The sequence below is a fragment of the Toxorhynchites rutilus genome, chromosome 2 (assembly GCF_029784135.1).
Source record: "Toxorhynchites rutilus septentrionalis strain SRP chromosome 2, ASM2978413v1, whole genome shotgun sequence".
Taxonomy (NCBI): domain Eukaryota; kingdom Metazoa; phylum Arthropoda; class Insecta; order Diptera; family Culicidae; genus Toxorhynchites; species Toxorhynchites rutilus.
Window position 1 is genome coordinate 49,692,127 of NC_073745.1, and position 14,014 is coordinate 49,706,140.

At 38.4% G+C, this 14,014-nt stretch overlaps 2 long non-coding RNA genes across 2 annotated transcripts; one reads left to right on the forward strand and one right to left on the reverse strand.

Annotated features, from left to right (window-relative positions):
- The first annotated feature begins 5,195 nt into the window (after nucleotides 1-5,195).
- Nucleotides 5,196-6,102, forward strand: LOC129764436 (uncharacterized). The gene is made up of 3 exons (XR_008741148.1): nucleotides 5,196-5,372; nucleotides 5,448-5,550; nucleotides 5,615-6,102. It is a non-coding gene; the product is annotated as an uncharacterized LOC129764436 (long non-coding RNA).
- A 203-nt stretch (nucleotides 6,103-6,305) lies between these two features.
- LOC129770470 (uncharacterized) lies at nucleotides 6,306-7,373 on the reverse strand. Its single transcript, XR_008742124.1, has 3 exons — nucleotides 7,259-7,373; nucleotides 7,082-7,194; nucleotides 6,306-7,008 (listed from the first exon to the last, which is right to left on the reverse strand). It is a non-coding gene; the product is annotated as an uncharacterized LOC129770470 (long non-coding RNA).
- Between the last annotated feature and the right edge of the window lie 6,641 nt (nucleotides 7,374-14,014).

The following is a 14,014-nucleotide window of genomic DNA, read 5'->3' on the forward strand; positions in this document are numbered from 1 at the left end:
TTACCTGGGGAACGTATACTACCCGGTCCCCGGCCATTCGTTGAATTCTAGCATCAAGCACGTCTCGTCTTCCATTATGAGCACGAAAATAGTCCATTTTTTTAATGCATACGTTAACATTAAATTGGATGAAAAATGGATTGATATTTTCGAGCATTCCATTCAGTAATTTGAAGAAAATTGTTGAATTTGAATCGTGCTCACGCAAAACAATCAAATCATATCAGGAACAAAAGTAATTGATGTCTAACCATCTTGGAACTAAAAGCATTAAACAATGAACATGAAATTCAGCTTATTCGTCCGGTAATTTTTAATTGTATTTTTTTCTGTTAATAAAACCGGTATAGATAATCTGGAAATCACCTGCTTGCTAGTTTTGAGAGGGTGGGCTCATAGTTTCATTGTTGAATGCACCATCAGTCACTGATTTAATAAATGATTGATTTCCTTATCTCATCGTCAGACAAAATAAAAGAAATTGAACATAATTCAAGCCATTATTCTTACCCTTTTCATGACTCTAGTCCATATTTTTGACGATGCGCGGCACATTTATTTTTTTCGAATTGCGCGGCACATTGAATTCATTAGACAATGTTATCTTTTTAGTACGCTTTTCGAACCTTTGAGCTATGTCCAATTTATTTTTAGCGTTAACGAATTTCGTGTATTTCAACTCATTTTGGGCAGTGAATGTTTTCGAAGTGAAACAAACGATACTTCAAGTTATTGCCTAATTTCTATACTAAAAGCTTTATCCATAAAACAATTGCGTAAACAATACATTCATTTTTAAATGTATTGAAAATGCAATTTATTCTTTTGCTCTAGGGCGTGGTTCTTGTTCAACAATGCTTCGATTAATTTGTTTCAATAAGCTTTCCCTATCTTTTATGGCTTGAATTTCTATTTTTGTAAGTATACGAAAATTTAAATCAGTTGGGCGTGAACAAATGTTGATTAAACTTTATAATACACTACATAGACTATTTACGTTCGTAGGTACTAACACACTATGAGTGGAGTGAAATTGAAAATTGCCGCAATAGAGGATGTTATGTTTTAGTAAATAGATTCGATAATGTGTCGTTATAGGGAAGGTCGTTATAGAGAAATGTCGCAATAAAGAAAAGAATGTCTATGCGATTTTGAAGGAGCCTTCAAATATGTCGTTATAGAGTAAACTGACCAGACGTCCCGCGTTACGCGGGACAGTCCCGCATTTCTACAAAATATCCCGTCTAGGATTACGTCCCGCATTTGGCAAAAGGAACGAAAATGTCCCGCGATATCAATATATTTCGGTATTACAATTTGATCATGTTGATTTTCTTAAATGGATGAACCTCAAAATAAAACGTTTATTTGTCAGACTGTTCAAGAGCGCTTCCAATGCATTTAACGATTAATACGTTGAGCTGGTTTCATCGCACCGACAGTGGACTTCTTGTTTAGAGAGTGTCAACAGGAAACGACAGCAAAAAAATCGTAAAATTGATTTTTATAAAGATTTGATTTTTATAAAGATTTATAATGATTTTTATAAAAGTCCCCTATTGATCCGCAGGGACCAACATGAGTCAAACGAAAAGTTCATCTTTGGTCCTCTAGCTCGGTCAGGGCTTAACGTGTTAAAAATAAATAAGTGTATGCTGGACAGGAAGAGGCAGGGTTGTTTGATGAAGTATCGCAAATGAAGCAAATGTTGGCCGGAACCTCAATCATGGCTGATGAAAAGATGAATGTCGACATGTTCTTTTACCTTTCCGTGGCTTTGGTAGTCAGCTATCTCTCCATTTTGGCCATTCGCTGAAAAGTTTTCTATAGGCCGCAGCTGGGGTATGTTGGGAAGGTTGGCGGTCTACGCGACAATGTTTATCTCCAGCCGATCCATTATCAAATCTCCAGTGATCTTTTGGCATAATAGGCTGATCCCCGTTTCGGCATAAAGACCACGTCACCTTCGCCAGTTTCGGCAAGCACTTCGTACTCGTTTCCCGTTCACCATATGACTCGAAAGAAGAGCGGCTTGGGCATTCCCTTCTCGTCTGTCAGTGAAGGACCTTCTTCGAGAACTTGATGTGGATGATATATTCGACGTCATCGCTTACCTGGGGAACGTATACTACCCGGTCCCCGGCCATTCGTTGAATTCTAGCATCAAGCACGTCTCGTCTTCCATTATGAGCACGAAAATAGTCCATTTTTTTAATGCATACGTTAACATTAAATTGGATGAAAAATGGATTGATATTTTCGAGCATTCCATTCAGTAATTTGAAGAAAATTGTTGAATTTGAATCGTGCTTGCCAGCCTTTAATGTTCCAACTGAGCGAGTGATTTTCAGGCGTAAACAAAATCTAAACCACCGAAAAATCACAACTGAATGACGATACATAGAAAGAAATAATACAGATCAGATTTAATTGCAAGGACACATGTTAAGTGTTTCACGAATAAATGAGACTCGCTAAACTATGGTTTATTTTCACATAACGTATATACATAACGTTTGTTTTGACGTAGGACTACGTCTAACCGGAAGATCTAGGGGGTGAAATAAAAATCTAGGCACTGAACAAGTAGGAAAAAATGCAAGATTTGGAACGCTTATAACTCGAGCATTTCTCAATAGATCACAAAGGTTTTTGCATCAATTGATAGGAAATATATCTACGCATTTATCATAACGAATAACATTTCATTTTTCTTGAGATAAATGATTGAATAATTGTGAAATATCAAGCATTGTCCAAATGCACTATGTGCCCATTTTTGATTGGTCCATTTTGTGCTCCTCAAATCGTACCGACAAAAACGGGCAACCAGAGCAGCAGCGAAATAGAATGAAGCACGATTGGAAAGGAAAAAGAAAAAAATGAACGAAACATTGGTCGCAGTCTCACACATGCGTAATTCTCGAGCCAGCCAGTCAGCTTAAAAATCCCCGCTCCGCTGCCGTAACGATCATTCTCATTCAAACCGTACACCACATCGGTTCGCATCACAACACATCAACAAACCAACCCAAGCAGCCATGTCTGGGCATGGCAAAGGAGGAAAAGTGAAGGGAAAGGCAAAATCCCGCGCGAACCGTGTTGATCTGGAGTTCCCCGCAAGGGTAGCTAGGCCGAGCGCGTTAGTACCAGTGCACCAGTCCACCTAGCCGGCGTTATATAGTTTCGGCCGCCGAAGTGGTCGAGTTAGCTGGCAAAGCTGCTCGCGACGATAAGAAAACCTGCATTCGGAACAGAACACATTCGGTTCGGTGGACATCAAGACAACAGGCAGTTGCAGCGAGTAGCGAGTGGCAAACGCAATCGCAAAACGGCATCAGGTAGCAGAAGAAAAAAGTTTGTTCTTTATACAAACTGCTTTGGTGGCAAATCCAGAACTAGGCGGCATCGAGGGCGTTCGAAATGGTTTTTTTCAAAACCACGAGTACTAAGTTTTCTAAATTGGAACCATTCCATAGAACAAGGCGCTTTTCAGGGCCATTAAACCTTCCAAAAAAGAGTTTAGGAAATACAGTTCAATGCTTTCTAAAACAATATCCAAAATAATAATAAAACACAAATTGATTTTTTCATAATTTGTTTGCCAGGATATGATGAGTATGTGAATTTGGCAGTGTTCTGAGCTTATTGATTTTCACCAATTCTTAAATTGCTTCTAGATTGAAAGTACAGTAATTTACACTTATCTCGACATTTAGCTAATTGGACGGACTTGCAATGCGACATATTTAGTTGGACATTTTTGTAAACATAGAGTTCGGGGTCCAAATTATAACCCCACATTGAAAGTCGACACTGTACCACTGTCATCGCAAATGTTCAATTACAGGTTAAAATTACCTCCAATCCGATACTGAGTGGTGGTAATGCGACGTGCCATTGAATGTAATTTACTGTAAAATATGTCACAAGCTGGATGGGATGAAATTTTCCAACTGTGAAAGCTGTGGCGAGTGGCAAACGCAATAGCTAAACAGGAAGGTTTAACCGAACAAGATGGGAATATCGAGTGATAACAAAAACACAACACCAAAGGTTCTTTTCAGAACCATCAACATATTCATAAAGAGTAAACAGTAAACTAATCCATTTTTCAGGTAGATAGGTAGGTATTCACGTAGGAGAAGAAAATAAAACAATATATTTAAAATATATATTTAACAAAAGCTGTCCCCTTTGTATAGTCCTACGTCACTCCGGTTATGTCCCCGACATTACCCACCCGTCTTTTTTGTGTCCCGCGTTAGACCTTTGACCAACTGGTCACTTTATTATAGAGAGATTTGTCGCTATAAAGATTGTCGTTATAGAGAGCTTTGACTGTATGTAGAAATGCTTAGAGTGTCGGTTGTTGCTTTCAGCAAAAACGTATTCAAATTTTATCTACTCCAATCAGGTTACAATTTATTTGATACGAAGTTATAAAATTACTAAAATACAAATAAACAAGGATTAGGCACCTTCGTAAATTAAAGTTTGAGTTTTATTACTTTTAGTAATTCTGGCTGAAATTTTACTTTAAATTAGCGAGAGCGACACAACAGATTCTGTTCGTTCTATATTATAGTATTGCATTAGTTTAATTTGTATGTAAGATTCTCACCCCTATTCTGTGGGCCCTATTATAGAAATCGAGGCGATAAGAATTTTGCTCGTTAGCTTTATTTTACTATTATAGAAATCGAGCAATTCGATAGCACCGAGCGAGAGATAACTATCGATGCAAGTGTCAGAACTTTTCGAGTTGTTTGGTTCACTTGTTGCTTATCTTCAGAGAATTATTTTGTTTTGGCTTGAATCCCTTTGGGAAACATTTCAGAAACGCTTCAATATATGCAATTTGCAACACATGTTCGTTTGTTTTGATCAACATTTGTTTTACTGTGCTGCCAGAATAGTCTATACAAGGTAAGGGCGATTACACATTATCCGGTTTCTGCCGGACCGGTTTCAAAAAGCGCCGCTGGGTTTGGACGGAAAACCGGACAACAATGTGAAAGAGACCTCGCGCTACACAAAACCGTACATCTCTCATAAACACATACACGCATTTATTTATATGTGGATTTGACAGAATAGCATCCGTAGCGAAGTGAGTTCCCCTCCTGGCGGCAGTGGTAACAGTGATGGTGGAGTGGTACCATGGTTCAAATCGATTGGAAAAGCTAGATAACGGAAGACGAAACGTATCAAATCGATGAGCGAATGAACAAAATACAAGGCCTCGAATGAATGTAGGATAATTAATCTGAATCAAGGAGCGGTGTCACCGTATATGTACGTCGAAATCATGTGAATTGATTTGGTAGACGATCGGGATAAGGATATCGTGGGTTTCTGTGTTTGGAAAGGTGGTTTGCCTTCGAGATGTAGAAAGATTTTGGATAGAATTGAAAAACCGAGAGGAATACCTTTGTTTTTTACAGCGCCAAAGATGCTTCAAAAAATAACAAGAATTGGCGATGAGGAACTCTTCACTGGTTTTGTTCTGGACAAACACTTGCGAGGCTTGATTGAGGAGTGGTAAAAGTATAAAAAGTCTTTGAAAATGGTCCGTTGCAAACATTTATATGGGCTTCTTTCTATGTTCCAGCAAAGTGATCTGTATTCGAAAGATGAGCTCCAGACAGAAAGTAACCACAGCTGCTGCGGCAACCACGAGCCTTCTCAAGTTTGCGTCCCTTGGAGAATACATACGGCCAAGTGATGGAGTGTGGAACCTTCTAGATGGTCTTGCTGTACTTTTTTGGGGTTCTGCGATACAAAAAGCGATAAAGCTTAAAATCGAGAAACGAAATGCCGCATCTACCATCGACGTAATAATTTTGTAGCAGTTTCACTTGTGATTGATATCAATATCCTGGATAGAACCGAAAACGGAAGAAAACTCTTTTTTTAGAAACATTGAAAAACACTAACACAAACTATCACTAGCCAATAACAACTCAAATATCGACCATTACATGCACGCCGGACTCTTTAAAACGCCAGAAAATTTAATTGTAATAAGGTTTAGAACATCTCAATAATACTGAAATTTCAGTTCTGTTAAAATGTCAGTCGAGTCCTTATCATTTTTAACGCTAGCATTATTTGAATAAAAAAAAATTAGTTCGTTTATTCTGATTCATTCGTTTTTTTTTTGCCTTTAATAATAATGCGTTCTCTTATGTAACTTGTAACTCATGTAACTTATTATAAAAAATATAAAAAAAATAACGAAAACAAACTCATTATAAATTGTATTATAGATTTATTAAATTAAAATACATGGTTAGTTACGTTTGTGTCAGAATGAACGCTGTCTGCAACTGAAGATGCTACTAAAATTCCAGAAAAACTGTTTTCATCATTTTCCTTGTTGAATTGATTACGACGTTGAAAATGAGTTGGAATTTATTCCTAAGACTGTGTGTATTTCACTGTTGCAGTAATAATTTTTACGATTAAAATAACATCGTAGTTTTCCTTCAAACACTATCTCATTTATGCTTCCGCAGATCCTTGTTCAGAAACGCGATTAGCATAATCCGCAGCAGAGCAGCTTGTCAAGCGCCTTTCGTATCAACGCACAGCTGTTAATACGCGGATCCTGAGCGAAGAATACCGAATCTGATATGCCAACCGCTGGGTGTCGAAGAGCCGGTGCCGGTGCTTCGGCGTCGGACAGGGGAATTCTTGATCACTGGGCACAGATCGGACAGTTTGTACTTGAGTTCCTCGAGCTGAGCCTCCACCACCCCGTAGTCGATAGCGTCCCGGGTCAGGTCGAACTGTGTGGAATACTGAATAAGAATATTAGGAGAGAGCTATTTTTGTTCAAAATAACATAATCTGACCTTCACATTCAGCTCGATATAGTTGCTCAAAATCTGCCCCGTTGGGCAGCGGAACATCTTGACCACCGAGTACCGAACCGAACAGTTTGGTCTTGAATTCCTCGAGCCGAGCCTTGACTACCTCTTCGTTGATCGCGTTCCGGGTGAACTGTGTGGAATATAGAATAAGAATATTATGAGGGAGAGCTATTTTTAATGTGTTCAAATTAACAAAAACTGACCTTCACATTCAGCTCGATAAAGTCTCTCAAAATTTATCCCTTGATGAACCAGTTGGAGATTTGATTGACATCATCGAACTCATTTAGTAGCAATTTCAAATAAGGGAGCTTATCTATGAACAAAACAAAAACAGAAGTTAGTTAAAAACCCGGTCAATTTGTCGAAACACCACCCACCGTTCACCCACAGTCCACGACAATATGCTCCATAATGCCCTCGTGCGCCTTTGCAGAAACTTTTATCACTGAACTTGTTCCACAGCAGCTGAATAAAGAAGCGAAATAAAAATTTCGGTATCCATATCACCTGCAAATTCTGAATGATTTCAAAATCAACAAACAAACGTCAATAGTACTCACATATTAATACATGGGGCGAAAAATTGCCTGAATTGTACTAATACTAACAGACATGATAAAAAACTGTCAATTCGCTTTCATGGCATGGAGCTTCGTGCTCCGCTTTTGGGAAATGATAGTGATAATGGATTTTCAGGTGTATTAAACACATATCTTAAAATAAAAATTATGAATGAAAATTAACTTCTTCTTCTAAAATGTGTTCTTTGTGTAATAGAGTAATACGTTCTTTTGCAAGTTGGGAAACCTTCCGAACAATAATTGTGTTTGATATTGATTGTATATTACAATGATGAGTTTTAGTGAAAAAATGGTTAAGGAAGAATCAGTACCTCGAGTTTTAATCAATCAAATAACATGAAGTAAAAATTTTCATTCAAAATTTTAACAACTTAAAACTGTCTTGAGGTGTGATAATCTTATAGAGAATGATTTGCCTTCCCAAACCGATGTCTCCACCAGACGTCGATACAATACTACTGTGATCGCTTATAATGCTTGTCCGGTCACCGGACATTGTAGTCGCAGTAGACGGCTGCATCTCGGCGCCGTAAAGAGGTTGGTACGGTCGAAATTTGCCATTTGGGTTTCAGACCGGTCCGGCAGAAACCGGATAATGTGTAATCGGCCTAAGTGTTCAATCCAACATTATTTATATTAATCATGTTATAACTTATAATGCAGAATTTACTTGCAGCGCATATTTCAGTGGCTGAAAATGAGTGGCGGAAGAAAAAAAAACAAATCACCACCAGTTTGAACGGCTCCTTGAAGCAATGGAAGCGAATGTAGACATTGCTCGAGGTTTTTGTGGAGGCATTTCTAATATAATCCCGGTGTAGGAAAAGTTGGAGGAATTCAAAGAGGAGCTTAATGCACTGGGACCACTAATGCATCTAGGTTCAGAATGGCAGAAAGTAAGTATTTCTTTTACGATACACATAACTTTCATAGGTAAATTTTATCATACTCTTTGAATTTCTTTCAACCGAATTTCCTACCTAAAATTGCTTACTTCTACTATTATACATTAGAACGTTATTTTTGGCAGCAATTTTCTTTTTTTTTTGCTATACTATGCCAAACTATACTACTTTAACTGCAATAGATCAAACTAATGGTCGGAGTGGTTTACTGCTCTATACCATATGCTAAAGCTATCCTGCAAAACAATAATGATTTAAGTTAAATTACAGGTTTGGATTGACATGAGGGGAAAGGTAAAGAAAACACTAGCACACAACAAGCGAGAATTCAGAGCAACAGGTGGTGTCCCCAATACAATAAAGCTATCGACGCCGCTACAACAAGAAATCGACGTTGAAAGAGAATTACATGTTGCATTACATGAATAACAAAAATTGTTCTGCTAAACAAAAGTGAAATTCGTGCATGACTCTTTACGGAATTTCATAGATTTTCTAATAATTATATTTTTTGTACAGCAAATTGTTCCACGCTGTCGTTTTTATAACACATGCATGCGTGCCTTACGCCTATTAAGCTTTATTCTTTGAGGGAATATCAATTTACTCCAAAACATTAACACTTTTGGGAATACATTTTCATAGCAGATGCCCCAAAAAAAGATTTGGCATCCTTTTTATAGTGCTTCATGAAACATTTCAAACTTGTTTCAAAATATTTCATCACAACCGCTGACATTCGAGCTTGCTAACGAATCGAGCAGTTTTCCTCGATTTCTATAATTCCAGATTTTACTCGGTGTGATAGTGATAGTGATTGTATCGAATCCTCGATTCGATTTCTATAATAGGGCCCTGTATTTCGATCGATTCGAAATATTTCGAACGAGTTGATAAAATTACATTCTGTATTCCGTTCGAGTAGTTTCTGCATTTCGTTCGATCTGTTTCTCTTCGAACATTAAATGAGCAAAACGTTCGAAATAAGGAACGCAAAATTATAACTCGAACGAAAAAACGGTTCCGAACGAAATGGAAATCCGTCGAAATACAGAAAAGGCCTGTCCATTTAGCTCTCATTCACTTCGCTCACCTCTTGTTTTCAAGCAGCAGGAATGTTGCAGCAGATTGGTTTTAATTTTAATCCAATTCATCAATTCAAGTTTCATATTTTATATCATAAATGTCATTTTAAGTTCTCAGTAGTAGCAATTAAGAACATACACTATAGAATTTTTTAGCATACGTTCACTAGTTTCAGAACTGATTAAGTATTATTTAGGATAGATTTCAATTCGCCTTCAATGTTACATTGTTTTTCTTTGTTTATTGTTCAACCTTCATATTTTTTGACGTAGGACTACGTCTTTCATTTCTATTCCGGGGTGTAAAACCAATGTTTCGAGAACGAAAGCGTTACGCCGGAGACCGAGATTTTGAGCGTTAATAGCTCTTAAACAACTGAACGAAATGGTATGATAAACACTTCATTTGAAAGATAAAATGTCTACGCGTCATATACTTGTTACTTTTTCATCCAAAAACTTGTTTCAATAGTCTTAAAATTGCTTTCAAAACAGGCTATTGAAATCACCAATCGGTATATAAGCGAGCGCCGCTCGTAAACCCACTCAGTTATGATTGAACAGCGATTGGAGCATGTTGACGCTGTTGTTGTGAAGCTAATTTCGTTTATCATGAAAGCGCTGATGAACGGTGTCACCAAGAGCCTGTTTGTGCACCTAAGGCCAAAAGGGAATCCGTCAGGAGGAGAGTGATGCCACGGTTCCGCTTGAAACATCGGAGCAGCCGCCACACACACACACACATACACGCGCGGAATTCTCGTTGCTATCATCGTTGCTGAAAAATAATCTGCCAGTTCCACTGGGAATTGAAAAATACATTCATGCGAAATAGTTTATTTTAATGTTTTCTATCCATATAACACTGCAACCAAATACATTTGGTTTTGTTATTTTTCAATCAATCGCAATTAACAGGAAAGCTTCTGAATATTTTTTTCCCCATCAGTGGAAATTTTCGTATCCAATATTGCATGCATAACATGAAAAACGGAAAATGTTTCACATCGCGAAAATCATGTCATTTTCGAGCGATTATTTGCTTTCTACTCATATAATGCTGCGATCAAACACATTTCGTTTTGGATTTTTTCAATCAAGTGCGATCAACGTAAGACCACGTCTTTCGGCAATTTATTAGAGGTGCAATGAATCTTTAGGAATTCCCGCTCTACGCGCACTGGCAAACAATGTTTACTCAACAATTTCTCAAACTAGAAATGGGTGTTGTGAGAAAGGATTAGCGAACGCGAAAACGACAAACGGGAGAAAGATTTTGGAGGTTGAAGGAAATTGGCAGAAAACTTCTTCATTCTATCATTCAAATAATGTGATTCATACCACATCATTTTGCCAGAAAGAGATTATTAATGCTCAAAGGAGGAATCGAGTCCTCCGAGGAAATTACCCAGCGCAAATTAGAGTCGACTATCGATTGCGGCATTCGTACACAAATAATTTTATAATGCAGTTTCACCAAAGTGATTTCTTCGGATATATTCACTACATCATGTCATATATTTCATATTCTTCATTATGAAATCCATATCCATGGCACCTAACGGTAACGATGTTTTATATAATGACACTTCCCTTGCTTTCGTTCATTTCTTACTCTACTCTCGCACCGTGAGGACTCGAGCTCGTTAGTCTTTCGCAGACAGCTCGTTAGTCATTCGGTGGTAAGGCACACGAAGTCAGCTCGGATAAGCGCACCAGTAGCAGGATAGGTGGAGAAGCCACATCGCTATCGACCGGGAACTTTGCGTGAAATTCATCGCTATCGGAAGACGACCGAATTGCTGATCCGCAAGCTACCTTTGCAGCATTTGGTTCGTGGAATAGCTCAGGACTTCAAAACCGACTTGCGCTTCCAAAGTTCCGCGGTTATGACGCTGCAGGAGGCTTATTCGAAGATACCAATTTGTGTGCTATCCATGCAAAACGCGTCACATCATGCCCAAGGACATTCAGCTGGCCCATCGTATCCGAGGAGAGCGTGCTATATAAGCTTAGCATATAATCAACAGCCCTTTTCAGGGCTCCAAATTTGATGGATTAGAGTTCAGAAAAGTTTTGACGTAGGACTATGTCTTTCATTTCTATACCGGGGTGTAAAATCAATGTTTCGAAAACGAAAGCGTTACGCCGGAGACCGAGATTTTGAGCGTTAATAGCTCCTAAACAACTGAACGAAATGGTATGATAAACACTTCATTCGAAAGATAAAATGTCTACGCGTTCTATACTTGTTACTTTCTGATCCAAAAACTTGTTTCAATAGTCTTAAAATTGCTTTCAAAACAGGCTATTGAAATCACCAATCGGTATATAAGCGAGCGCCGCTCGTAAACCCACTCACTTATAATTGAACAGCGATTGGAGCATGTTGTCGCTGTTGTAGTGAAGCTCTTCGTTTATCATGAAAGCGCTGATGAACGGTGTCACCAAGAGCCTGTTTGTGCACCTTAGGCCAGAAGGGAATCCATCAGGACACTCTCCTCTGCCACAAACGGTTCCCCGGGAAGATCTCGAAGCAGCCGCTACACACACACACACACACATACACGCGCGGGATTCTTTCCGTTTGGATGTCATTTAGCATCAAGAAAGATCCGGAAAATAATCTGCCAGTTCCTCTGGGAATTTAAAATTACATTCATGTGAAAGAGTTTATTATAATGTTTTCTATCCATGTAACACTGTGACCAAATACATTTGGTTTTGTGATTTTTCAATCAATCGCAATTAACAGGATAGCTTCTGAAGATTATTCTTCCCCATCAGTAAGATATTTTCGTATCCAATATTGTATGCGCTCGCAATCGATTATTTCTCAGTCGCCGAAAGTTCCGAGCTCAGAGAGTTCATTCCCCTCTAGTTTGCCTTCCAAATTGCCATCGTAAACCACGTCTTCTCTCGATTCAATCACGCACAAAAAGCATACTTAAGCGATATTCTGGTGGTGAGACGCATTCATTTTTCGTGAGGACATCGACAAGACAACATCGTTGCTGAGGGTGCTGGTCGGCGAAGGATCGAGATCTGCCCTAAAACGCAAGCAGTTTGTTTGAAACTGAGAGGGAGCACAGAGAAGCCTGTCCTTCAGGAGAAGAGAAGGTGGCCATCGAAGCAGCTGCTACACACACACATACACGCGCGGGATTCTTTCCGTTTGGATGCCATTCAGCATCGAGAAAGATCCGGAAAATAATCTGCCAGTTCCTCTGGGAATTTAAAAATACATTCATGTGAAAGAGTTTATTTGAATGTTTTCTATCCATGTAACACTGTGACCAAATATTTTTCAATCAAGTGCTATTAACAGATGGTTATCGAGTTAGCATTAACCACTGGTGGGCTTCCAGTATCGAGGAAAATGTGGAAATATCTAATCGTTACTGAACATAATCTGCCAGTTCCTCTGGGAATTTAAAATTACATTCATGTGAAAGAGTTTATTTTATTGTTTTCTATCCATGTAACACTGTGACCAAATACATTTGGTTTTGTGATTTTTAAATCAATCGCAATTAACAGGATAGCTTCTGAAGATTATTCTTCCCCATCAGTAGGATATTTCCGTATCCAATATTGGATGCATAAAACCTTTTGCCTCCAACGTAACGCTCTCGTTTTCGAAGTCCCCCAAATATTCATTCATTCAGAATGAATTCAGATTCAACTTCAAACAAATGATCTCTAAATCAACGATAGTCCTACGGTTATACCATAGATATAACCCACTTCCTGTTTTTATCATTTATCATTTACAGTGGTAGGGCTGTCGATAATGTAGGATTATTTGGATACATGCCAACCTACCTTTCGACGTGGGGTAACTGACCCCCTATTAATTTTTTTTAATGTACATTTATGAACATCAGATACAAGAAAACCAGGGAGTGACGAGTTTTTCGAGTTAATGTTGGGATATATACAGTTCTTCAACAGTTTCCTATTAAAAATAGAAAGTAATCATAAGGCCCTATTCCAGAAGACAAGAAGAGCAGACGAGCACTCGTCTCGTTTGTTTTCATATTCCAGAAGCCGAGCTCGACTAAAAACAGACGAGAAGTTCGTCTGACTCGACGACCGTTTGGCCGCGCTCGCCGATGAATCAGCCGAATCATCTAGTTTGTTTGATGTGTTTGTTCACCTTGTTGATTGAAAGCGTCGGAATTCTTCTGCTACGCCTTTATCTTTAAAATTTGTTTCACGGCTAAACGAGTATTGCATAAGCAATGTATGTTTTCAACTGCAACCATCAAATTCAATTCAGTAATTGCAAGATTTTACAGATTTTCAAATGGGCTTCTTCCAAACAACACAACCAAAAACATATTCTTCTCACGAATTGCTCGTCTCGTTTTCTGGAATAGGACCCATAATTAACGGTCAGGCTTCTTTTTACAGCTACAACTCTTATAACCCATTTAAAGTTCAGTTCAATACAAATTTCGGGTTTTCTAGGCCCAGAACCATTTTTGTTGAATTAGTTGAATTTACGTGTTTCTGAATATGTAGCTACAAAAACACAATTCAAGAGCAATCGTCATCAA